At 51.9% G+C, this 26084-nt stretch overlaps 1 protein-coding gene and 2 pseudogenes across 1 annotated transcript in view; 1 reads left to right on the top strand and 2 right to left on the bottom strand.

Annotated features, from left to right (window-relative positions):
- LOC127474840 (zinc finger protein 883-like) overlaps positions 1-23433 on the top strand; it is a 177877-nt pseudogene extending 154444 nt beyond the window's left edge.
- Positions 1-26084, bottom strand: part of LOC127474808 (uncharacterized) — a 1366245-nt pseudogene that overhangs the window by 271577 nt on the left and 1068584 nt on the right.
- Positions 1-26084, bottom strand: part of LOC127474847 (PHD finger protein 7-like) — a 165410-nt gene that overhangs the window by 18824 nt on the left and 120502 nt on the right. The window lies entirely within an intron of this gene.

Genomic DNA, 26084 nt, shown 5'->3' with positions numbered 1-26084 from the left:
TAATTGCATATTCTTTATTTACTCACTGAGTTTCTAGTGCAAAACATGTTTTAATGTTATTTTCTTATAAGTCTTATTCAGATGCTCTTTCTTACGAAATAAACCAACAAAATCCTATTCCCCCCTCATCCCTTTTTATTGAACAGTGTTAGTGTGGATCTTGCAGGTACAGTAGGGATGGTTTAAAAACACATGAAGTCAACTTATGTTTTTTTCCTGGTTGAAAATATTAATACATCAGTGTCGAGCTGCATAATATCCTCTACAGTCCTCTGAACGTGTCAGGTTATTGTTATTTTCCCTGAACAGTGAGATTTATTTATTTTGAATTATTTGTGAAACATGGTTGCAGTTTGTGCCTCTTTGCTGGTGTTTAACCAAAAGGCAGATCAGGCTGCTGTGTCAGGGACAGCTGTGCCTCATCTCACCAGCTGAGTGCTGGGTGAATTGGTCACAGCTGGATCCCGTTTTTATATCTGATTAGGACTGGGTTTTACCTGTAGAGCAGTTTGTTGTTCTGTTACAGCAAATTTAAACCAGCTGCATCTGCTCCTGGATCAAGTCACGATTAGTTAAAAAGATCCTTAAAGATCCTTTGACCCCATTAGATTCCTAATTTAACTTTATCTTTGGAGGCTGTGCAGTGATCTGTGTCTTAAAATTACTTCAGCTTTGATTGAATTTAATTAATTCTTTGAGGAATCAATGCAACAAAATTACGATTTTTTTTTTTCAAAGCTAATATCTGTTTTGAAGAAAACTCTCCTTTTTTTTTTCTTTTTCTATGTCAAGTCAGAGATCAGTTCTCTGTCCCATCCCTGCTGCTATCTGGAGCTGCCTGTGTTCACAGGTTTGCCAAAGGTATGATTTCTCCTGCTGGTGATGCTTTGAGCTGAGTGAGTTGTGTTTTGTAGGAAGGTTTGTTACATCCAGAATTACGGAACAAGTGACTTTTCTGCTCTTGTAGCATCAGCTTGGGTGGACTCTCTAGGGTTTAAGCAGGTGTTAAGTTGATGACAGGACACTGTAGCATTAAGGACAGTTTTACTGCAAGCTTAATTCTGTTTTCAAGAATTCCTGTCAAATTTGGTTCCTAAGAATCAAGGTTCAGAATTCTTTATGGAGGTATAAATTACTGTAGGTGTCAGAGCTCCCTGGGATGTTTAAAACCTGTATGTACCAGTTTTTCAGTTTTCAAAACTGATAATATCTAATTAATTTGTCTCATTTTAAGTAGGGAGGTAGGAGAAACAATTGCCTAATGTTACATTTGCATTTTTTAAAAATTAATTCTGTGTTTGTTTGTTCCTGAGAAATATAGTTATTTTGTTTTGTGGAGTAACACTGATTCTGAGAAATGGACAACAACGTTTATCAAGTTTATGAAGATGAAATCCAGGCACTGGAAGAAGAAATAAAACTATTGACAGAAAAGTACGAAGATATCCAGCAAGAATCCACCTTTTTTTCTGAGGAGGAGATATTGAAGTCAATGTATGCCTTTTTTCACACATTGCATTAATAGTATTTCTGTGTCAGAATTGTTTGGCATAAGGAAAGTCCTAACACAGAGGCAAAAGCTTATTTTTACAGTGCTGATCTTGTTTAGAAAATGGGCTATATAGGAAAAAATGAAAATAATAAATATTTGATCTGTCTTTGCTGCCTTCTGTTGGTGGTTTGTGGGTTTTTAGGGTTTTGCTTTCTTTGTCCTTTACAAGGCAGTCTGAGCATGATGTCAGGGGTGTTACTGTGTGGGCCCTGCAGAGCTGTTGGCTGCAAAGGCCACGTTTCCATTGTGCCCTGTCAAACAGCTCAGGGGGTGTTTATTTGGGAAAAAGGGAAAAAAAGAGAGAGGTTGGGGACATGCAGAGGTGTGACTCATTATGTGCTAAAGAAGTGCCACATTGTGGCTTTTAAATCCCATTATTTAACTGATATTTCATAGTAAATGTATAATCCATGGATAAAATAAGTCATTTAGATGAGTAAAGGCATCTTAGCTCATTTTTGTTGGCTGTTCCTTGAAATGGACACTTGCACCTCCAGATTTGTAATAAAGGCTGTGTCTACCTGGCAGTGAACAGAAAGTGTTTGTGTCAATCTCAGTAGTTTGCTGTTCCCAGCAATATGATCCAACTGAGGTTTGACTCTTGAAAACTGATCTTGATCTGGAAACCATCAGATCACATTTCAGATGCCTCTTATTTAGTGATATTGCTGTACTGGTGGGACAAAACCTGTTCTCACATCCAGCTCTTTTGCCCTTTTGATTTTATTTTGTTCTTTTTCCATTCTAGAAAATCATTCCAAAGAGAAACGCAGGGAGAATCCAAGGGACATGAATCTCCATCAGACCTGAAAGCTCAGCTTGAAAGTCTAGAAACAGATCTGTCCTTTCTGATGAAACTCACTGGTTTTCAGTTCACAAGTCATTCCAAGAAAACAGTGGAAAAAAGTAAGGAGTTTTGTACCCTTTTCTGTGCTGAGAATATTGGTGCAGTTCATTACATCTGCAAACCGCAGTCGGTGCAGCGGAAGGGCCTCTCATCCGTGTGCGTCCGCTCATGCACGAGGAGATTCCAGCTGGTCTGAAACTTCTTCCCACATTCCCCACACGTGTAGGGCCGTTTCCCACTGTGAATGTGCTGGTGTCGGATCAGATGGGAGCGCTGCCTGAAGCTCTTTCCACATTCCCAAACGTGTAAGGACGTTCCCCAGTGTGGATGTGCTGGTGGGTAAGGAGGCTGGTGATCCACCTAGAGCTCTTCCCACATTCCAAGCACTGGAAGGGTTTCTTCCTGCTGGGAGGCTGCTCAGGGACCACCAGCTCAGAGCTCCCCCTCAAGCTCCGGCCGCCTTCCTGGCACAGGCTGGCTCTTTCCTCCTCAGAGCACCCTGGGCTGGCTTTGGAGCCCCTCCTGCGGGGGGATCTCCGGCCCTTTTCCTCCCCGCTGCCTTCCTGCGCCGGGGAGCCCTTCAAAACGGCCTCTCCCACCAGGGTCTCACGGGGGGATTTGTCCTCCGGGCTCTCCGTCCTCAGCTCGGGGCCTGGGGCAGGAAGCAAGAAGGACAGGCAGGGGATTTGCCTCCGGCCCACAGGGAAGGCCAAGGACATCCCCCCAACTCCGGCCCCGGCAGGACGGCGGCGCCAGCGGGGTTGTCCTGCAGCCGGGGCCGTGCTGGGCTGACAGAGCCAGCACAACACCCGCCCAAAGGGACACTGACTTCCTCCTCACCTGCCTGGGGGGCCCAAGGCATCTTCCTCTTCCTCGCAGCCTCCTCCTCCATCCGCCCAAGCTTTGGGAAGGACAAATCCTGATGGGGGGGAAAACAAGGGCTGAGCGTGTTGGCTTGGGGGTTCCTCCTGCCCAAGTCCATCTCTAGAACTCACCGGACATCCTGGGTCCATAAAAACCTCCAAAACACCAAGACTCAGCCCAGAAAAACCAAAATCATCGAGATTCAGGCAAAAGCCTATAAGAAAGAGTGAGAAGACTCCTGCCCCCCCAAACTGAAAATAGTTGAGATTCAGCTAAAAAATACTCTAAAATATGAAGATTAGCCCAAAAAAATTCTCCTAAGATTTCCCCTTCTCTGGTTTCCCCCCTCTAGGGTTCAGAGAGTCTCCCCTGTCTGGGATGCTGGGGGTTCTACCTAGAGATGCTGGGAGTGTTGGGGGTCCCAAGGCTCCTTTCTCCTCTGATTCTCGCCTTTGGGATGCCGCATTCCTAGAAATTCCCCCTCATCAGGTTCTCCAATTTGTTGTCCTAGGGGATCCCAGGGGTCCCCACTGTCCAGGCTTCCCCTTCTCCGTGCCCCCCCTCTCCAGGCTCTCAGGGCTCTCGAAGCTCCTCCCTATCTCCAGCCTCCCTCGCTCTCCAGGAATCAAGGCATGAGGACACCGAGGTACCCCCACGGCAACCCCGCTCCCGCTCTCCCCACTCCCCTCAGCCCCCCCTCCCACCCCCAAGTTAACCAGCAGGGGAAATGAACTCAACTCAAAGAAGAGAATTTAAGTCAGAATAACAAATTATTAAAATAATACAATAAGTACAATTATACAAACTAACAATTGGTCTTAACCCACAAAACCCAAATGTGTAACCCAGCACCCTGGGGCATGAACAAAGTGGTGTTCCTTGGGCACCCCCCTCCCCCCTGAGTCCAAAGTAAAGGGAGAAGGGAAAAAACCTGCTGGTGGGAGAGCTGTTGCAGTCTGGTCAAAAGTGGTGATTGCAGTCCAGTTGAGGGTGGTGGTCTCAGTCTGGTTGAGAGCGATGAGCTGCAGTCTTCCTCTCCTCTGGGTCCCACGAGTGGTAGAAAAGTTCTGAAACTCCAGGTTTATATATTCTCCAGTTCAGGCAGGAATGGTCAATCCTTCCCTCAGAGTAGGGAATTCCATAAAAGGAATGGTCAATCCTTCTCTCAGAGCGGGGAATTCCATAAAAGGGTATGAGGATGCTCAGAGAAAGAAATTCCATAAAAGGGTATGAGGTCAGGAACATCCCCCCACAGGCAGCCCCCCCCCCGCCCCCTTGACAAGAGTTTCTGGGAAATGGCATGGAGGGCCATAGAATACACAGGTTTGGGCTATACCTATCCAGTGATGAATCGGTCCCAGTTGTTCTAACTAGGACACCACTGCTCTAATTCCAAACCAGAAAAAGCCCAAACCCAGAACTCCAGACTCTTATTTGTCCTGCAATGCCCACCCCAATCCCAAATCTGTATTACCAGTATGAAAAGCCAAGCTTTAATCCTAACCCAGCCTAAAAATCTCTTCCCCTAATCATGAACCAGACACTGCCAGCAGAACAACAAACCTCCCAAAGTTCTGCCTAATCCCCACCCTGAGATCTAAACCCCAAGCCCTGACCATTAAGCACCCCCAAAGCACTTGGGAGCAGGGCAAGGACCTGGAGGGCCCAGAGCAGGCCCAGGGGGTTGGCAGAGGAATGGGAGGTGACCTGGATCTGCTCAGCTCTGCAGTGACCCCCAGGAGAAGGGCCTGGGCTCTGGGAGGGATGTCCTGTGGCACAGGGGCTCAGGATCCAAGTTCAGAAGGCCAAGTGCACATGGCAACAGCCAGAGCTGGTGCAGAGACATCAGGGAGGGTCTAGAAATGCTGCTGGGAGGGGGTGGGAAAGCAGGAGGGGTGTGTGCAGCCTGCAAGGCCAGAGCAGCAGCAGGGCCAGGGCAGGACAGCCTGCAGGAGAGATGGCCAAGGGCTCTGGCAGGGCTGCAAGGCCCAAAGGCACCCAGGCCTTTGTCCCCTTGCCTCTGGCAGCTGCCTCTGCCACTCAGGCCACCACAAGACACTTTCCTGGCAGGTTCTGCACTTGGGTTCTGCCTCGCCCCTCCCTCAGGAGCCTGGCAGGGGTTGCCCAGTTTTGGGCCTTTGTTGTTCCTCCCCCTCCCATCCCAGTGCCCCCCAAACAGCCCTGAGCCAGCCGGGAGGGACAGGATCTGCTGGGCCAGGGCCTGGGGCTCAGGCCTTGGCCTTTGTGCTCCACAAAACCAAGGCAGGCTTTGCTCAGCATTGCAGGGGCCTGCCCAGAGCCTTTGTCTGCCTGCACTCCTGGCCTCCAAGGAGCTGCTCCAAGGAGTCCCTGGGGAGGCTTTGGCAGTGCCTGCCCTCAGTGGGGCCCAGCAATGCTTCAAGGCACTTGCACTTTGGCTTCTGACTTCTTCAGCAGCTGCTTCAATCTTCTCTCAGTACCTCAGGACCATGGGCTGGGCTGCAAACACACTGTGGGGCTCATTAAAATCCAGAAATCCCTCAGGATCTCTTTGTCTTCTTGTAATTGTCTTCAAGGTAATTTGAAAACGAGTCTTCAAAATTTGTACTTTTTTTGTTTTAATTCAAGGATACATGTTTTTTAGTTCAGAGAAGAGGTGATAGAAGTGTTCTCCAAGTGATCTTGATGCTGAGTGTCTCCTCAGGAGATCCACACTGACCCTGTACGATCAGCCTTGCTCCTCACCCCCCAACCTCACCAGTTCTGACATGGTCCATCTTGGACTGACAGCTGATGCAACTCCAAACACACTGTGGGACCCATTAAAACACTGGCTTTAGTTATCTGCTGAATTTCCATCCTGGTGTCAGAAATGACTGGAGTTTCCAAACTGTTTGGGAATTGTATCCAAACTCTTCTCTTTGGGTTCTGATTCAGGCAGGGAATGTTCCATGGTTTTCATGGGATGACTGATTATCCTGTGTTCCCCAGCTCTCACACCCATCCCAGTCAGCTGGATGGTTTACTGACAATGTGTCCCGAGGGGCGGCACCTCCAATGCCATAGAAACCCCTCCCCTGGATTAGGAGACCTTTGGAATTCAGGAGCTGTTCCAGTGGAGCATGAACATGAACAGCAATTTTCCCAAAGCCCAGCCCCAAGCAGAACAAAGCCAGGCCCCATCAGTGTCAGAGCAAAGGTCCCCCATGGCTGTGTCCCTGTGGCCGCTGAGGCGGCAGCGCAGGCCCGAGGCGGTGCCGGGTCCCGGTGCAGCCGGGGCAGAGCGGCGGCTGCGCGAGCGGCAACCCCGGCGGTGAGTGCGGCAGCCCCGTGGGAGCGGCGGCTCCGGGCACAGACGCTGGCGGCAGCCGCTGTGGCTCCTGGAACCCAGTGGCCATTGGGACACTGCAGGGCCTGCTGGAATCCAGGGGCCGGTGGGACACTGGGGAGCCTCTTGGAGCCAAGGGAACCCTGGGATGTTCTGGAACATCCTGGAATCAAGGAGCCATTGTGACACTGCAGGGCCTCTGAGGGACCTCATGGAACCCTGAGAGTTTTTGCAACCTCATGGAATCAAGGGGCCATTTCTGGCAGGATGCTCTGCTTTTTAATACCTAAAAAATTGTAAGTGATTGCAGACCATGCACACTCTCTGTAGTGAGTTACTGCTGGTGCCAAGGTGCTGTTTTTAATGTTGAATTATGCTAACCCCAGAATGCTTCATGAAACTTCAAACACACATCCTGCTTTTTGAAGCAGGATTTGACAGATAAGCTGCTCTCTGGCCTGCAAATATGTCTGGCAATCAAACTCTTGATAACTATAAAAGCCCCGTCCAACTTTCCTGTGTCAGATTCTTCCACAGACTTCCTTGAAGTGTGTGGAGCTTCTGCCATGAAGCAGGGACAGCTCTTCATGGTCACTGCCCAGGGGTTAAGTGAAAGAGAGAGAACTACCCCCTGTTGTTGTGGGGTGAGTTACCTCAATCTCTACTTCAGGATTATTTCTTTTTGCTGGCTTTGATCCAATTGCTTTAATAGAATGACTTTGATAGACTCCACTATCCTATCTTACACTATACTGCTAGGAGGTTTTGGCTTTTATATTGCACAGTAAATAATTCCGTTTAAGGTCTTTCATCTGTTCACTTGTCTGATCATTTGTCTGTTCATTTGTCATAACAAATAATTCATTTTATAGAAATATTTCTGATTTGCCATCATTAAAACCTGCAGGACAAAGTGATTGAATCACATTTCTATAATTCCTTCTATTGAAACAAAACTCTGAGCCTGAGGTTGGATCCAGCCCCCCCCAGGCTCCTCTCTGAGAAGGAATTTAGAAAGCAAGGGGGTCCTTTCTGCCCCTCATAGCTCAACGAGACGGCTTCTGCCATCAACTTTGTCTAAGCCTTCCACCCCCCCAGCCCCAAGCCGTGACACAGGGGCATGTCTTGTCCATGCAGTGCAAACATGGGCTCCTGAGCTGGTCATTTGCTGTTCCTCCTTGGAGGGAAGAACAAGTCCAGTGGCCTGGGGTGAGAGGCCAGTGCTGGGAGCGGCGCTGGCTGTGCCAGGGCACTGCTGGGTGCCCCCACCCTGAGCACTCCCCCCTTGTGCTGGTCACTGCTGTTTTCCTCTGCAGGGCGTTGTGTTGGGCACATCCTGGAGAGCAAAGTGGAAAGCAGATGGAAGCTTTCAGGCCCTGGCCTGAGGAGATGCCCCTGCAGGATGACAGTGCTGCTGCAGAGGTCAGCTCTGTGCCAGCAGTGCCCGTGGCTGTCCCTGCCTGCAGTCCCTGGACAGTCCTGCAGCAGGACTGGCACCGACTGCCAGAGCACTGAGGCCTCCAACAACACAGGGCTCTGCAGGACAGTGTGGAAGGGAAGGGAGAGGAGGCCCCTCAGGAGAAGGGCTGCTGCTCCCTGGCAGTGCTGCTCTGCTGGGACTCTTTTCTGGCCCAGCTCTGCACAGAGGCACCGACCCTGCAACTGCAGAGAAGTCAGAGAGGAAAGATGTCAGGCAAACAAGTCAAGGCAGAGTTCTTTCTTTATTTGGTTTAAGCAGACAGTGAATACAATTCCCAATTTGTGTAGCCTGTGGGCCAGGCTAGAAAGTCCAACACTGAATTTAAAATGGTGTTTATATATATATATATATATACAAATATATATCTAATCTTTATATCTATAATTATAGATATAAAGATTTTTTGGTGTGAACAAATTCTCACAAAAATAACACCCCTACCAGGAGCAAAAAATAGAGAAGATACGGTGAACCTTTAAAGAAATCTATAACAGGATTGGCCTTTAATGAGGTACATAACATGCAGAAGAAGGAGAGTTTGTTGCTCTTGAAAAACACCCAGTTATCAGTTTCCTCAGGGCATTTTTGAGCTCCTGATTCCTGAGGCTGTAGATGAGGGGGTTCACTGCTGGAGGCACCACCGAGTACAGAACTGACACCACCAGATCAAAGGATGGGGAGGAGATGGAGGGGGGCTTCAGATAGGAAACTGGCAGTGCTGATAAACAGGGAGACCACGGCCAGGTGAGGGAGGCACGTGGAAAAGGCTTTGTGCCGTCCCTGCTCAGAGGGGATCCTCAGCACAGCCCTGAAGATCTGCACATAGGAGAAAACAATGAAAATGAAACAACCAAATGCTAAACAGGCATTAACCACAATAAGCCCAAGTTCCCTGATGTAAGAGTGTGAGCAGGAGAGCTTGAGGATGTGTGGGATTTCACAGAAGAACTGCCCCAGGGCATTGCCCTGGCACAGGGGCAGGGAAAATGTATTGGCTGTGTGCAGCAGAGCAGTGAGAAAGCCAGTGGCCCAGGCAGCTGCTGCCATGTGGGCACAAGCTCTGCTGCCCAGGAGGGTCCCGTAGTGCAGGGGTTTGCAGATGGCAACGTAGCGGTCGTAGCACATGATGGTGAGGAGGGAAAACTCTGCTGAGATGAAAAAGGCAAAGAAAAAGAGCTGTGCAGCACATCCTGTGTAGGAGATGGTTGTGGTGTCCCAGAGGGAATTGTGCATGGCTTTGGGGACAGTGGTGCAGATGCAGCCCAGGTCTGTGAGGGAGAGGTTGAGCAGGAAGAAGCCCATGGGGGTGTGCAGGTGGTGGTCACAGGCTACGGCGCTGAGGATGAGGCCGTTGGCCAGGAGGGCAGCCAGGGAGATGGCCAGGAAGAGCCAGAAGTGCAGGAGCTGCAGCTCCCGCCTGTCTGCAAATGCCAGGAGGAGGAACTGGGTGAGAGAGCTGCTGTTGGACATTTGCTGCCTCGAGATGTGGGGCACTGTTCAAGTAGAAAATAACAGTGACAAGTTAGGGCAGAATATTCTGAGAAAATTCAAAGCCGCTTTCCAACACCCCTCTTGCTGCTCCATTGGTTTTCCTTTTCTAGAAATCTCCCTTCAGCTCCATGGCTGGAGCCCTGGTTGGGGCTACTACATCTTCCATGAGGAGCAGACCCTCTGCCCACTTGGTGTGAGTGGTCAGCCCTGCTCTGCAGTGGTGGGATCATGGGCATGGTGGGCACAGGGGCCCGTCCTGGTGTTCAACTCTGTCAGATGGAACTGCTCCCACTGCACTCCCAGTTTCTGAGAAAAACCAGGACAGCAGAAGGCAGTGTCACAGGTTTGTTTCATTTTATTTATTTTTTTTTTCCAATTCCCTCATCTCTCCTTAGGAATGTTCCTGGATGTCAGAACCCCTCAGCACTTCTGATGCACTCAGGGAGAACAGAGCAGGTCCTGCCAGGCAGGAGGATTGTCTGGGGCTTAGTGCAGAGTGAGAGGAGCTGGTCTGTCCCCCTCTCTTGTTCCCAACTGCGTTGGCTTTGCTTCTTCCTGAGATGGACATTGATGACACTCCCATTTTGGTCTGAAAAGCCACCAGACACTGTTGAGAGCAGAGGGATCCATCCCACACCCCTCAATGTCTCAGTCTGTCTCAAGGGCTCAGCACCCCACTTGGAGCCAAGGACACCCATGGCTCATCTCCCCAACCCAACAGCATCTCCTGGCATGGGCACAGCATCTCTGCCCCTCTCCACTGGGGCTTTCAGAGAACACAGCTGTGCTGGGAGGATGATTTGCATTCTCCAGGGCAGCTCCCAGCTTGGAAGGACACCTCAGAAAAGAGCCAAGTGTCCTACTGACGGGGTCTGATTGAGGGAAAAAGAGCTCCTTACCCAGGCCCACAGACTTCACTGCCCACACCCCACAGGGCAGAGGACAATTGGAATGTCTCATTCCCAGGGACACACCTGCCATAGGGGAATCCCAGGATCAGTGTTGGACTGTGTAGCTTGAACTCCCCTCCCAGTGAGTCTGACTGAGAGAAGGAGGGAACAACCTCAGGACCAGGGGCAAGCTGAGAACCAAGGAAATGCACAGGGAGGGTCCAGCTGGGAGAGGCCAGGGCAGAGCCCACTGGGCACTCAGGGCAGCCTCACCCTGAGCCAGCTGGGCCACCTCCCAGACACCAACAGTGCCAGCAAGTTGTTCTCAGCCCTGGGCAGCTCCTCAGAGTTCCCTCTGCAACTCAAACCACCAGGCATGTGGCTTGAGAGTTTGAGAAAAATCCCTCCTTGGACCTTCCCCTTGAAGTATCCCCTGCAAAATATCCTGGGGTGCTCTGGTTCTGTGAGCAGCCCTGACCCATGAAACTCTCACTCGATAGCAGAAGAAACTTGCCCTGCCCTGCCAGGCTTTGCTCTTTCCACCCCCAGCCTCTGCCCAGCCCTGAGGGAGCTCCCCAGCCTGGCTGAGAGCTGCCCCTGGCAGTGGCAGAGCTCCTGCCCTGGCACAGCCCTGGGCTGCAGGACCCTGCTCTGCAGGACAGCTTGGGGCAGCCTGGGTGGCACAGCCCGGCTTCACAACCCTGCAGCCATCCCTGGGAGAAGGGAACCCTGCTGGGATGTGCCTGGGATGGTGCAGCAGGGAGTGGGATGTGCCAGCATTAGGAGATCTTTGCACCAACTGCAGACACATTGCCCTTCATGCTGACTCACCGTGAGGGAGCCTGGAAAGATTCCTCCTCCAGTGGATCTTCCTCTCGACTTCCCTCCCAGCCCAGGCTGTGTGTAACCTCTCTCTGCCTTGCTTTTGTGCCCTGGGTGCTGCAGGCAGTGCCCTCAGCCCTGCTGGGCTGTGCAGAGGAGCTGCTCACCAGCAGAGCTGTCTCTTTGAAGCTCTTCTTGCTTGCCAGGAGCTCCCTGTGTGCCAGGAGCCCGGCCCAGCAGCACAGCAACAGCCCCAGGCATTTCATGACCCTCAGGGGGTTCGATGTTGTTTACATGAGACTCAGTCCCTGAGAGGAAGTTCAAACAACTTCTCAAGAAGTCAAAGTGAGATTCAAACACTAAAGTTTCCTTTAGTGCTAATGAGTCTCACTGAGGGACACAACTGAGAACGTGTCCCCAGGTTCCAGTTAGAGCAGAAAACTGTAGACAGTGATGACAAGGATGGACAAGCAAGGGAAAGGTGGTTCTGATGCTGAACAAACCTTTACTTGTTTCCTTAATCAAATGGGACCCTCAGCCCCTGGGAAGGCAGATCCTGTCCCTGCCTCATTCCTCAGGGCTCTTCCTGGGGCACTGGGATGGGGGATGTGCAATACCAAGGGCAGGACCATGGGGTGGCACCTACCAGGCTGCTGAGCAGGGACAAGGAGGCCATGAGGCCCCAGGGCTGCAAGGGCCACTCCCCTCCTCCTGGCATCAGGGGCACAGACAGCAGCCCTGGCCAAAGGCCTGCAGAAGGTGGCTCTGTCAGGGCCTTTCAGCTTCTCCCCATGCCTGTCTCCTCTCCAGCCCAGGCTGTCCTAGGGTGTCCATGCCCTGCCCCTTTCCCTGCAGGCTGTCGTCATCCCCCCGGCTGCCCCACCTGGCTGGCACCTTCCTGCACTGACATCTCTGCGTCCTCCCTGGCTCTTCCTGCACACACAAAGCCTTGGGCTCATCCAGACTCCTTCTTTGTGACATATTGCACCACAACACTGATCTTGGAGGGAAATTTCTGACTTCTTGTCACCAGTCTAGGCCCCCCCAGCTGCCCTTGGTGGCACTAGTTCTTTCTTAGGCTGTTTTCTGACAGGAAGAAAAGCTCCAGCAGCTCTGACACCCCCCTTACAGACCTCTCAGGCTACTCCTCTACTGTCCTCAATCTTCACACCCCTGACCCCTGAGTCCTCAGCCTCTATATACGGGTCATGTGCTTGAGGCCCCAAATTCCTTCCTGGGAGATCTCTGGGACCTCTCCAAGGTTTTGGAAGATGACAATAGAGTGCTCTTATCCCAGGAAACACAGAGGGACACTTTTTTCCAAGGGTTGTCTTGGCAGAATGAGGCACAATCTCTTTAAACTTTCTGGCACAAGGGAGCTCTGAGCTCTGGGTACGGAGGGAGCTCCAAGTGCCAACCACTGGAGTGGGAGCTACAAATCATCAGGGCTTGTGTTCTTTGGAGGGCCAGACACTGGTGAGAGTGGTGTGTGTGTGCACATGGAAGGACTTGAAGGGCACAATGAACTGTCTCAAAACACTGTCAAAGCAGGAAAATCCCGTAAGGCACCACAAGACATAAGCACTGGTGGCAAACAGGAAGCCCTTTAATTCCAAGGCCTAAAGGGAGGTGAAGGTCTGGAAGTAGCCCACAGGACAGAATTGCACAATTTCTTTCTCTCTCTCTCCCTCATATTTACTGTTAAATCAAAGCTGGACTGCTGACTTTGGCACATGGTCTCCTTTGCAGCTGAATTTGGGCAGAGGTGTCTGATATGGTTTGAAGCTGGCTCCCTGCCAAGTCTCCAAACCCTACCACAAGAAGTCCGTCCCGCCCCCCAAAACCTCAGGGAGAAGAGGGAGAAAAGACAACTAAGAAAAACCAGAACTGGAGAGAGACAGCTAAAGTGATATATATATATATATATATATATTTACACTTATGTACTGTTATATACAATTTGAAATATATATACAATTTCACAAGGGAAAGGGAAGGGAAAGGGAAGAAAACCAAAATAAAATACATATATCCCAATTAGTAGCCCAAGATCTAGTAACTAAAGAGTTAGCAAAGAAAAATCCCACCACTCTCCCTGGGACAACCGAGAGTCTCTCCAGAACGATCACCGGCAACCTCCGCCTCCCAAGGTCGACAAGGCCTTACCAGACCTCGCTCCCCAACACGGCAGACTCAACAGCAGGGAACCTGCACCTCCAAGCTGCTGGAAGGAAAGAGAACGAACACCTTTCCTCCTTTCTTCTTATAGTCTGGCTTACGTAAAAATCATAGGGAATACTGGGTAAATCTGGACCCTTGGTTACAAACTGGTCACCAAGGAAGGCCTAGCCCAAACCACCACAGTGTCTCTTAATAATGGGAACCTGAGAGTATCCAAGAGGTTTTACAGTGTCGGAATGGCCACTGGATTCCATGAGGTTCCACAGAGTCACAGGGTCCATTTGGCTTCGTAAGGCTCTGCAGTGTGACAATGGACCCTTGATTCCATGAGTTTGCAAAATGTCTCAGGTCTCCTTTGGTTCTAGGAGGCCCCACATATCACAGTGGCCCCTTGGTTCCATGAGATTCCACAGTGTCCCAGGAATCCTTTGGTTCCATGAGCCCTGCAGTGTCACAGTGGCCCCTTGATTCCATGAGGTTCTGAAAAGTCTCAGGGTTCCTTTGGTTCCATGAGGCCCTGCAGTGTCACAGTGGCCTCTGAGTCCCCGAGGTTCCTCAGTGTCACAATGGCCCCTTGATTCTATGAGGGCCCAAAATGTCTCAGGGCTCCCTTGGTTCCATGAGGCCTTTCATGTCACAATGAATCCTTGGTTCCATGAGGTTCCACAGTGTCCCAGGATTCCTTTGATTTCATGAGGCCCTGAAGTGTCACAATGGCCCCTTGATTCCATGAGTTTCCACAGTGTCCCAGGGTTACTTTGGTTCCATGAGGTCTTGCAGTTATCACAATGGCCTCTTAATTCCATGAGTTTTTACATTGTCACAATGCTCCCTTGATTCCATGAGATTGCCCAGTGTCCCAGGGTTCCTTTGGCTCCAGAAGGCCCTACAGTGTCACAATGGCCCCTTTACTCCAGGAGGTTCCACAGTGTCCTTGCTGGAACACACAGGGCTGTAATGTTGTCAGCCCTGCAGAGCTGCCTCCAGCTCTGGGCTCCAGCACAGGAAGGACATGGACCTGTTGGAGTGAGTCCAGAGGGGAGCAGCAAGAGGATCAGAGGGATGGAGCAGCTCTGCTGTGAGGAAAGGCTGAAAGAATTGGGATTGTTCAGGCTGGAGAAGAGAAGGCTTTGGGGTGACCTAATTGTGGCCTTGCAGTGCCTGAAGGGAGCCAGCCAGAAAGATGGAGAGAGACTTTGGACAAGGGCCTGGAGTGACAGGACAAGGGGAATGGCTTCACACTGAGAAAGGGAGGGGTTAGATGGGATATTAGGAAGAATATCTGGACTGTGATGGTAGTGAGATCCTGGCACAGGTTGCTCAGAGAAGTTCTGGTTGCCCCATCCCTGGAAGTGTTCACAACCAGGTTGGATGGGGCTCTGAGCTCTGAGTCTAGTGGAAGGTGTCCCTGCTCATGGCAGGGGGTTGGACTGAGATGCTCTTTAAGGTCCCTTCCCACCCAAAACATTCCATGATTCTGTGACTGGTGGGGGATGTGGTGGTCGGAGCCGACGGGCACAGAGACCCCAAAATGGTGGAGTTTTCCATTCTGGGTGGAGGAAGGAGGGGGCAGCAGAACTGACACCCTGGACTGCTGGTGGTCAGACTTTGTCCTGTTTGGGAGACTGACTGATCTGGGTGTGAGTGTGGATGTGCTGGAGGGCAGGAAGGCTCTGCAGAGGGATCTGGACAGGCTGGATCAATAAGGCCAAGTGTCAGGGCCTGCCCTTGGGTCCCAACAACCCCCTGGAACGCTCCAGGCTGGGGGCAGAGGGGCTGGAGAGCTGCTCAGCAGGAAGGGACTTGGGGGTGCTGCTTGACAGTGGCTGGATATGAGGTAGAGTGTGCCCAGGGGGGCAAGAAGGCCAAGGGCATGGTGGCCTTTGTGGAGAAGAGTGTGGCCAGCAGGAGCAGAGAACTGATTGCCCCTCTGTGCTGGGCACTGGGGAGGCCCCACCTGGAGTGCTGTGTCCAGTTCTGGGCCCTCAGTGCCAAAAGGCCCTTGAGGGGCTGGAGCATGTCCAGAGAAGGGAACGGAGCTGGGGAAGGCTCTGGAAAACATGTCTGCTGAGGGACGGCTGAGGGAACTGGGCTGGTTGAGTCTGGAGAAGGGGAGGCTCAGGGGGGACCTCATTGCTCTCTGCAATGACCTGAAAGGAGGTTTTAGTGGGGTGGGGGTTGGTCTCTTCTGCAAAGCCTTTAGTGAGAGGAAGAGAGGAAATGGCCTTAAATTGCATCAGGCAAGGTTCATATTAGACATTCAAAAACCCTTTTTCCACTGGGAGAGTGCTCAGGCATTGGAACAAGTAGCCCAGGGAGGTGGTGGAGTCTCTGGAAACATTCAGGTGGCATCTGGATGTAGCGCTTTGGGATGGGGTTTAGGGGTGATTCTGGTGGTGCTGGGTTGACAGTTGGACTAGAAGGTCTGGAAGGTCTCTTCCAACCTTGATGATTCTGTGATTCTCTGACCTGTCATCCCTGTTTGCAGGTTTGTGCTCTAACAAGACCCTGGGGAGGTTTTCTCTGTTGGGTCCACAGAGATTGTGTTGTGTGAGATTTTTTCTTCTACGATCAAAACAAGGAGTAATTAATGCTAAATCCAGCAGGTGGCTTTCAAGTACTAACTTGGTCCAGTTTGTCCAACTGTGTCCAAACAGGTGAGGAAAATCTGGAACTTTAGAAGGGTTAGTTTTTTACCTCATTAGCAGGATATCCAGGGGTGCACCAAGTGCCTGCCAGTGAGGAGCACAAGAGACCAGTAGACAGTGACAATCTTGTTCTAATGTTAATGTCACTGGAGCACAGAGTGAGATCACTTCTGAGTTATGTTTCTTTAATCAGTGATTGGGAATAAAGAGAAAAAGCCATCTGCTGCATTTAGCAATAATTACTCCTTGTTTTGATCTTAGTGAAAAAGGCTCACACAACACAATCTCTGAATGCTCCTTTGAACTTACGCACAGTGTGTTCACAAATACACAGAGCAAGGATTTTAGCTTTTGCTGCTACCCTCAGTTCCAGCATACAAAGAAATGTCTCTGTGCAATAACAGCAATTGCCTTACCATGTTACTGAACTACATTCAGTTTATCTGGTCTCAAACAAATACTCCATATTTTCTCCTTGTTTTATTTTCAAGGGCATGGGTCTGGGTATTTAGGTGACTACCTTCACTGGTATAGGATAGAAACTGTTCACATGGCTATAAATGAATATTATTCTCTTGACAAAACAGCTTTTCCAAAGCCTCTGACAAAAAGAAAGGGAAAAACAACCCAGAAAGAAAAAGAGAGCCACAGGCACATTGCCTGTCACCCACGAAAAAAGGTCTCCTCCCTAAAGATAATTCAGGCACACCCTTCAATCTGGATCTCTCACTATCACCCCAAGCTCTTTTTTGGTGGAAGTTTCTTTAGGGAAGCTGAAGTGCATCACTGTCTCAGACAGCCAAGGATAAGATGAGTGAAGGAATTCAGTTGCTCTCTTTAATTAATACAGGATTATTTCCCTTTCATTTGGTGAAGCTAATAATATGACTGGTGGAATGTCAGTAACAATTAAATCATAAACTAGTGCAGCACCAAAGGGAAAACTTACTTTAGTTATGGAGTACTGCCAGCAGAAATCTTGAAAATCTTATATATAATATAAGTATATATATATATAATATATATAAAAAATATATATAGTATAATCTTATATTTACACTGATAAAATACCACATGTACTTCATGGGATACTGCAAGCTTTCTACAATCCTTGTGGATGTCTTTACAGAGCAAGAGTGAACATTTTGAGATTATACCTTAATAAATGAGTTGCAGTTCTATTGTTTCTTGAATGTTAAGCACCACATCCTAAACACAGGAACACGTTCAAGGTCCATGTCCTATTTTAGACCTTTTCAGCATCTGTGATATTGTGATAATCACACTTAAAACATTCCTCTAGAAAGAGTAAATTAGCCCTTTTCACTAGAAGGATTCTTATGATCAAAAACAAATCCGAAAGAGAACAAAGTCAGATTTCTTTGTTTGTTTGTTGGTTGGTTGGTTTTATTTCAGCAATGCAATAAATTGCTGTCCCTAACTGGGATGGCTTTTCTACCCAAGAATTAAAAAGAAAACTCCAAAGTTCACTTTATTCTGCACTTATATTACCTTTGGGGTTTTTGGTTTTTTTGGAGGTCTCACCTATGTAAAAAAACCTTCCTTAAAATCCGTTGATGCTTTCTGTAAGAACCAAAACATTCCAGCTGACATAGCATTCTATCACTAATACTGCAGGGAAATGTAATATCCCACTGAAGCAGAAGGGAAAGAAGACAACTGAGCATCAGCAGCTCTTCCTAAGCAAGATCAGGGGTTTAGCTCCATCTAACTGAGGGATGAGATGTGTCCCTCAGTGGGTCTCTTCCCACTCCCCCACCAGCCCTTCTACCCGAATGCAAGCTCAAAGTTCTAAAAAGAGAAGAAGAAGCTGGAGCGTCAATATTTCCCCGGTGCAAACCCCAGTAATCTTTGCTGGGAGCTGACAGGAATTGCTGTTCCACTGCCCTGGGATATCCTGGCTTGAGGCGAGAGCGCAGCCCCGCCCAGAGCCCCCAACCCCTCTGAGAGCTTTTGTAGGGTCTGTTTGTCCATGTCCCTGTGGCAGAGGCTCCCCCGACACCTGCCCTGGAGCTGGTCCAGCTGCTGGACCAAACAAGGCATTGTCCAGCCTGCCTTCCCCCAGCCCCGACCGCCCCAGCCCATCTTCCATCGCTCTGCTTCCTTTTCCTGCCCCTGCTCCCCCTCCGCTCCCTTCCCTCGGGCATTTTTATTAGGAATGTTCTTGCTGTTCTCACTGTCCCAGCATAAGCTGATCCCCAGGGGAGCCTGTGGAATGTAACCCCTCAAGCACTAAATTCCTTCCCCTGTTCCAAAGACACGGGTTTGTTGTTGCTGCCCCTCCCGCCGAGCACCAGCTCCATCTCCTGCTCCTGCCCAGCGGCTTTGCAGAAATCCAGGGCTGGGTGTGGATTGAAGGCTGTGGCGAGGGACAGGATACAGTTGCTTGGTTTCCACCCTTGGTGTCTCAGTGTTTGTGATCTGGGAAGTTCTCAGGAACCTGGAACAATGGCAGATTATCTGTTGTTGTAAGATATGTACCTGGAGATTGTTTTGATCTGAGTATAAATCTTCCTTGAAAGTACAACTGATAGAAAACAATGTAAAAAAAAAGGAAATGGAAATAATAAGAAAAAAACATAGTAAAAAAAAAGGAGAGAAAAAAGAGAAAAAGGAGAAAAAAAAAAGAGAAAAAAAAAGAAAGAAAAAAAGGAAAAAATGAAAAAAAAGAGAAAGAAAAAAGAGAAAAAATAAAGAAGAGAGAGAAAAAAGGGGAAGAAAAGAAAAAAGAAAGAAAAAAGAAAGAAAAAAGAGAAAATAAAAGAAGACAGAAAAACAAAAAAACAAAACGCCCGATCCTCCCCCGCCGCAGGGACTACAACTCCCACAATGCCCCGCGCAGGCGGGGGGCGGGCAGGGGCCGTGGCCGCGCGCTGATTGGCTGCAGGGCGGGTCTGTAAAGGCGGAGGGCGCGCGGAGCGAGCGCCATTTTGGCCTCGTGGTCGGGAGTGAGGAGGACTCGCCTGCGGCCGCTGCACTTCGCTGGGTGAGTTGGCGGGGGGGCGGCGAGAGCGGGGTCTGGGGATCCCCTCGGGGGCTGCGGGGAGCGCGGCTGTGGGTGGAAAGGCTGGAGGCCTCGGGGGGGTTTAGCGGGGGAGTTCGGGGGTTCCCGGGGACGTTTTGAGGGGTCCCTGAAAGGACTCGGGGGGGAAGTTGAAGGTCCCTGGAGGGTTTTGGGGGGCTCTGATGTGGGTTTTGTTTTCTGAGAAGATTTGAGGTGTCCCAGGTGGGCTTTGGGGCTCTCTGGGGAGGTTTGGGGTTCCTGGGAGGCTTTGCGGGGACCTTGAGGCAGTTTTGGGGTCCCTGGGGGGTTTAAGGTGTCCCAGACGGTTTGGAGGGCCCGTGGGGGGGATTGGGGGTCCCTGAATAGGCTTGAGGGGTCCCAGGTGGGTTTTGCGGGTCACTGAGAGGGTTTGGGGGGTGCTGGGCAGGGATGAGATCTCTGAGGGGATTTGAAGGGACCTGGAGATAGTTTTGATGGGTCGAAGGGGGATTTCAGAGGTTTTGAAAGGATTTTACAGGGTCCCCTAAAGCCCAGCAATGGAGTTCAAGGGGTCCCCCAGCCCCCAGGGGAGGGGTCCTAGGGATGCCCCCCAAAATCCGGAGGGGGAGATGTGCCACATCCGGGTAAGGGGATCCCAGTGACCCCAGTATATCCCAGTGACCTCCCAGTGACCCTCAGTATGGCCCAGTAACCCCCTCAGTGGCCAGCCAGTGTGTCCCAGTGACCTCCCACTGCCCCCAGTATGGCCCAGTGATCCTGCAGTGAGCACCCAGTAACCTGCCAGTATGGCCCAGTAACCTCCCAGTGTCTCCCTGTGTGTCCTGGTAATCCCCCAGTAACTCCCCAGTTCTCTGCCAGTGCCCCCCAGTGTGCCCCAGGTCCCCCCCAGTGCCTTCCCAGTGTCCCTCAGTAACCCCCCCAGTCCTCCCAATGCCCTCTGGTTCCCCCCAGTGTGTCCCAGTATCCCCCAGTAATCACCCAGTGCCCCACAAAGCCCCCAGACTGTCCCCAACATGTCCCCAGATGCCCTTGGCCTTTCTGTGAGCAGGAGGGGGGGGGCGTTTTTGGTGTCAGAGGGTTCAGGGGGGTTCCTGGGGTGAGATGGAGGGTTGGGGACATCAGGGATGGGGTTTGGGGACAGTGGTGAGGGATTTTTGGACAATGAAATTGGGGGTGCCAAGGGGGGAGTTGGAGACACCAAAAGAGTCTTGAGGACACGAAGGGGGTCTCAGGACTCACTTGCTCGTAGGGAAGCCACTCCTCTCCCCCTCTAGGCCCCATTACCCCCCACTAAATGTCCCCCAACCTCCTTTTTTTCATTTAGTCCCCTCCCCTCCAGATACCTTTGACCCCCCAATGCCCCCAAGACCCTTTTAACTCTCCCAAATGCAACCAATGCCTCTCAAAGCCCCCAAATCTCCATCCAACCCCTCCAAATCCCCCCAGATCTCCCATAGCCCCCCTCAAAGAGGGATCACCTGGCACCCTGGGACAGGAACACAGTGGGCTGTACTGGGGGCACTGGGCTGTACTGGGAGGGCACTGGGGGGGCTCAGGTGTCCCAGGACAACGTGGTCCAGCTCCAGGAGAGATCTGGGGAGCAGTGAGGAGGTACTGGTCTGTCCTGGTCTGTACTGGTCTCTCCTGGTTTGTACCCCCAATCCTCAAAGCCCCTCCCCAGCTCCCCCAGGACCCTCCCACACCCCAAAGCCCCCCAAGCCCCCCCAGGCCCCTGACTTGGTCCTGCTGCCCCTTGAGCATCTGCAGCTGCTGCAGAACCAGGCATTTCATCAGCAAATGTGCAGGTGACCCCAAGCTGGGGGTGTGTTGATGTGCTGGAAGGCAGGAGGGCTCTGCAGAGGGACCTGGCCCAGCTGGATCCATGGGCTGATTGCAAGGGGATGAGGTTCCAGCAGGCCAAGGGCCGGGTCCTGCCCTTTGGCCACAAGAAGCCCCGTCAGCCCCCCGGGCTGGGGCCAGAGTGTCTGGAGAGCAGGCAGGCAGAAAGGGAGCTGGGAGTGGGGATGGACAGGGAGCTGAAGAGGAGGCAGAGTGTGGCCAGGTGGCCAAGAGGGCCAATGGCTGGTGGCCTGTGTGAGGAAGAGTGTGTCAGCAGGAGCAGGGAAGGGATTGTTGGGCTGGACTGAGCCCTGGTGAGGCCACCCCTGGAGTGCTGTGTCCAGCTCTGGGCCCCTGAGCTGAGGAAGGCCCTGGAGGGGCTGGAGCAGGAGCAGAGAAGAGCAGCGAGGCTGGGGAAGGGAGTGGAGCACAAGTGGTGTGAGGAGAGGCTGAGGGAGCTGGGGGTGTTGAGGCTGGAGAAGAGGAGGCTCAGGGGAGACCTCGTGACTGTCTGCAAGTCCCTGCCAGGAGGTTGGAGCCAGGTGGGGGTGGGGCTGTTCTGCCAGGAAGCAGCAGTAGGACAAGAGGGCTGGGTCTGGAGCTGTGCCAGGGGAGGTTTAGGTTGGATATTAGGAAGCAATTTTTTGCTGAGAGAGTAATCAGGCCTTGGAATGGGCTGGGCAGGGAGGGGGTGGAGTCAGCGTCCCTGGAGGTGTTGGATATTGGGAAGCAATTTTGTACAGAGAGAAGTGAAAAGAGCAGGTGGGTCACCCCCAAAGGGAGCTGGGGGGAGCCGGGGTTTGGGGGCCTGATGGGAAAGGGGTGGGAGGGGTGACTGAGGGGAGTGGGGAGAGCGGGAGCGGGGTTGCCGTGGGGGTACCTCGGTGTCCCCATGCCTTGATCCCTGGAGAGCGAGGAAGGCTGGAGATAGGGAGGAGCTTCGAGAGCCCTGAGAGCCTGGAGAGGGGGGGCACGGATAAGGGGAAGCCTGGACAGTGGGGACCCCTGGGATCCCCTAGGACAACAAAGTGGAGAACCTGGAGAGGGGGAATTTCTGGGAATGCAGCATCCCGAAGGCGAGAATCAGAGGAGAAAGGGAGCCTTGGGATCCCCAACACTCCCAGCATCTCTAGGTAGAACCCCCAGCATCCCAGACAGGGGAGACTCTCTGAACCCTAGAGGGGGGAAACCAGAGAAGGGGAAATCTTAGGAGAATTTTTTTTGGCTAATCTTCATATTTTAGAGTATTTTTTAGGTGAATCTCAACTTTTTTCAGTTTGGGGGGGCAGGAGTCTTCTCACTCTTTCTTATAGGCTTTTGCCTGAATCTCGATGATTTGGGTTTTTCTGGGCTGAGTCTTGGTGTTTTGGAGGTTTTTATGGACACAGGATGTCCGGTGAGTTCTAGTGATGGACTTGGGCAGGAGGAACCCCCAAGCCAACGCGCTCAGCCCTTGTTTTCCCCCCATCAGGATTTGTCCTTCCCAAAGCTTGGGCGGATGGAGGAGGAGGCTGCGAGGAAGATGTCTTGGGCCCCCCAGGCAGGTGAGGAGGAAGTCAGTGTCCCTTTGGGCGGGTGTTGTGCTGGCTCTGTCAGCCCAGCATGGCCCCGGCTGCAGGACAACCCCGCTGGCGCCGCCGTCCTGCCGGGGCCGGAGTTGGGGGGATGTCCTTGGCCTTCCCTGTGGGCCGGAGGCAAATCCCCTGCCTGTCCTTCTTGCTTCCTGCCCCAGGCCCCGAGCTGAGGACGGAGAGCCCGGAGGACAAATCCCCCCGTGAGACTCTGGTGGGAGAGGCCGTTTTGAAGGGCTCCCCGGCGCAGGAAGGCAGCGGGGAGGAAAAGGGCCGGAGATCCCCCCGCAGGAGGGGCTCCAAAGCCAGCCCAGGGTGCTCTGAGGAGGAAAGAGCCAGCCTGTGCCGGGAAGGCAGCCGGAGCTTGAGGGGGAGCTCTGAGCTGGTGGTCCCTGAGCAGCCTCCCAGCAGGGAGAAGCCCTTCAGGTGCTTGGAATGTGGGAAGAGGTTCAGGAAGAGCACAGACCTGCTCAGACACCAGCACATCCACACTGGGGAACGGCCCTACACGTGTGGGGAGTGTCTCAAGAGCTTCAACAGGAACTGCCACCTGATCCAACACCGTCGCATCCACACTGGGGAACGGCCGTACAATTGTGGGGAATGTGGGAAGAGCTTTAGGCAGAGCTCCACCCTCCGCACCCACCAGCTCATCCACACCGGGGAACGGCCCTACAAGTGCTTGGAATGTGGAAAGAGGTTTCAGACCAGCTCAGCTCTCCTCCTGCATGAGCGGACGCACACGGATGAGAGGCCCTTCCGCTGCACCGACTGCGGGAAGGGCTTCAAACTGAACTCCCACCTCGTCACCCACCAGCGCATCCACACCGGGGAGAGGCCCTACAAGTGTGGGGAGTGTGGGAAGAGTTTCACCAACAGGTCTGGCTTGACCAGACACCAACGGACCCACCAGTAAGAGAAGCCCTTCCAGTACCTCGAGTGCAGGAAGAACTTTGGCTGCTGCTTCCACCCCAAATGAAGCCCCTGATGCTGAGGCAACCCCTGAGACCAGTGACTGTCAGTCCATCCCTTTTGACGAGAAAAGACCAGTCCCCTTTCCCAAGGGCAGCTTCTTCCAACAGAACCCTTCTTGGGGGGTGTGTGGAGATTCCTACCTTGGCTGGAGACCCCCCAAGGTCACTGCTGGAGGTTGAGAGCAGAGATCTCTCTCCATGAATGTTGGTCTGGGGGAGTTCCATCCAACCGTAATTAGGAATTACAGGTTTTGTGCCAGCTTGGGTAGAATTGCTTCAACAATTGCTTTAGTGTAGAGCACTGTCCTATCTTATCCTGTACTCCTGGTAGTTTTAGTGTATATATTGTGCACTAAGTAATTCTGATGAAGATCTTTTGTCTGATCATTTGGAACCCTAAATAAATTAATTTCTCTCAATAGATCTGGTTTACCATCATTTAACCTAGAGGACAAAAATGATTCAGTTACACCTCTGTAATTCCTCTAAACTGAAAGTGTTGGCATAATCCAAGGCTGAGATTTGATCCAGCACCCCACAGGAAGTTGGGAGCTCAGGGGGGCCACCCCCCTTTCCCAACGCCTCTGTGCCCAAAGACCCCCATGAGACCATCCGACCCACCAGACCACCCCCCCTTTTCCACCCTTCTCCCTGTTCCTTCCATATTCCCATTGTCCCCTCAATCCCCCATTTCCCCCCTGAACAGTTTTGGGGTCCCAACCCCCGCTGTTTGCCCCCTCTCCTGTGGGCACTGAAGGATAAAATGAGGCTGCACACACAGAGTTCCATTGCAGGACTTGTCCACCCATCTTTCCAGTGTCCCCCTTTCATTGGGGTTCCTTTGGAAACAGCGCCTGGGCTTTGTCTTTTAGTCCACCAGAGTTCCCAGCATGGCCCCAAAGCAGTGCCCTGATCCCACACATTCCCCTCCCCTCATGTGCTGGCTGTGTTCAGCCACCAGAGAAAAACACAGGCTGCCATGCAGAGCGTTCCAAGTGGTTTCCCCTTTGGCAAACAGCACTCTCTGGATGGAAAACACCAGTCAGGGCCAAAACACTCCTTTTGGATTCGAATTAACTGAATGCAGCTGTTGCTGCCTTATGTTGTTCCCACATAAATTCTCAGGGTTCCTTTGCTTCCAGGAGGCCCCACATGCCCCAATGGCCCCTGGATTCCATGAGCTTCCACAGTCTCCAATGGTTCATTTAGTTCCATGAGGCCCTGCAGTCCCAAAATGCCCTTTGGATTCTCGGAGATTTCCCACTGTCCCAGGGTCCCCTGTGCTTCAGAAGGAGCTGCAGTGGGACAGTGACCCCTTGGTTCCGTGAGCTCTGCAGTGTTCCAGGAACCCTTGGGTTCCAGCAGAGCCTGCAGTTTCACAAGGACCACTGGAATGCAGGAGGTTCTGCCGGGTCCCAATGGCCCCTGGATTCTGGGAGGTTCAGAAATATCTCCGGGCTCCCTTGGTTCCAGGAGGACACACATGTCAGCAGGAACCCTTGGTTCCAGGAGGTTCGACAGTGTCCCAGAATTCCTTTGATTTCATGAGGCCCTGGATTGTCCCAATGGCCTCCTGATTCCATCAGCCCCCTCAATGTCACAATGGTCCCTTGGTTCCGTGAGTTTCTGCAGCGTCCCAGGGTTCCTTTTGTTCCATGGGGAGCTGCAGTGTCACAATGGGCCCTGAATTCCAGGAGTTTTCCCAGGGTGACAGTGCTCCCTTGATTCCATGAGATTCCCAACTGTACCAGGGTTCCTTTGGCTCCAGAAGGCCCTACAGTGTCACAATGGCCCCTTTACTCCAGGAGGTTCCACAGTGTCCTTGCTGGAACACACAGGGCTGTAATGTTGTCACCCCTGCAGAGCTGCCTCCAGCTCTGGGCTCCAGCACAGGAAGGACATGGACCTGTTGGAGTGAGTCAAGAGGGGACCAGCAAGATGATCAGAGGGATGGAGCAGCTCTGCTGTGAGGAAAGGCTGAGAGAATTGGCATTGTTGAGGCTGGAGAAGAGAAGGCTTTGGGGTGACCTAATTGTGGCCTTGCAGTGCCTGAAGGGAGCCAACAAGAAAGATGGAGAGAGACTTTGGACAAGGGTCTGGAGTGACAGGACAAGGGGAATGGCTTCACACTGACAGAGGGAAGAGTTAGATGTAATATTAGGGAGAATTTCTGGACTGTGATGGTAGTGAGATCCTGGCACAGGTTGCTCAGAGAAGTTCTGACTGCCCCATCCCTGGAAGTGTTCACGGCCAGGTTGGATGGGGCTCTGAGCTCTGAGTCTAGTGGAAGGTGTCCCTGCCCATGGCAGGGGGTTGGACTCAGATGCTCTTTAAGGTCCCTTCCAACCCAAACCATTCCATGATTCTGTGACTGGTGGGGGATGTGGTGGTCGGAGCCGACGGGCACAGAGACCCCAAAATGATGGAGTTTTCCATTCTGGGTGGAGGAAGGAGGGGGCAGCAGAACTGACACCCTGGACTGCTGGTGGTCAGACTTCGTCCTGTTTGGGAGACTGACTGATCTGGGTGTGAGTGTGGATGTGCTGGAGGGCAGGAAGGCTCTGCAGAGGGATCTGGACAGGCTGGATCAATA

The sequence above is a fragment of the Manacus candei genome, unplaced genomic scaffold (assembly GCF_025592945.1).
Source record: "Manacus candei isolate 608988 ecotype Guabito, Panama unplaced genomic scaffold, ASM2559294v1 h1tg000045l, whole genome shotgun sequence".
Taxonomy (NCBI): domain Eukaryota; kingdom Metazoa; phylum Chordata; class Aves; order Passeriformes; family Pipridae; genus Manacus; species Manacus candei.
Note: the sequence above shows the minus strand (reverse complement) of the source record. Positions and strands in the feature narration are given on the sequence as shown.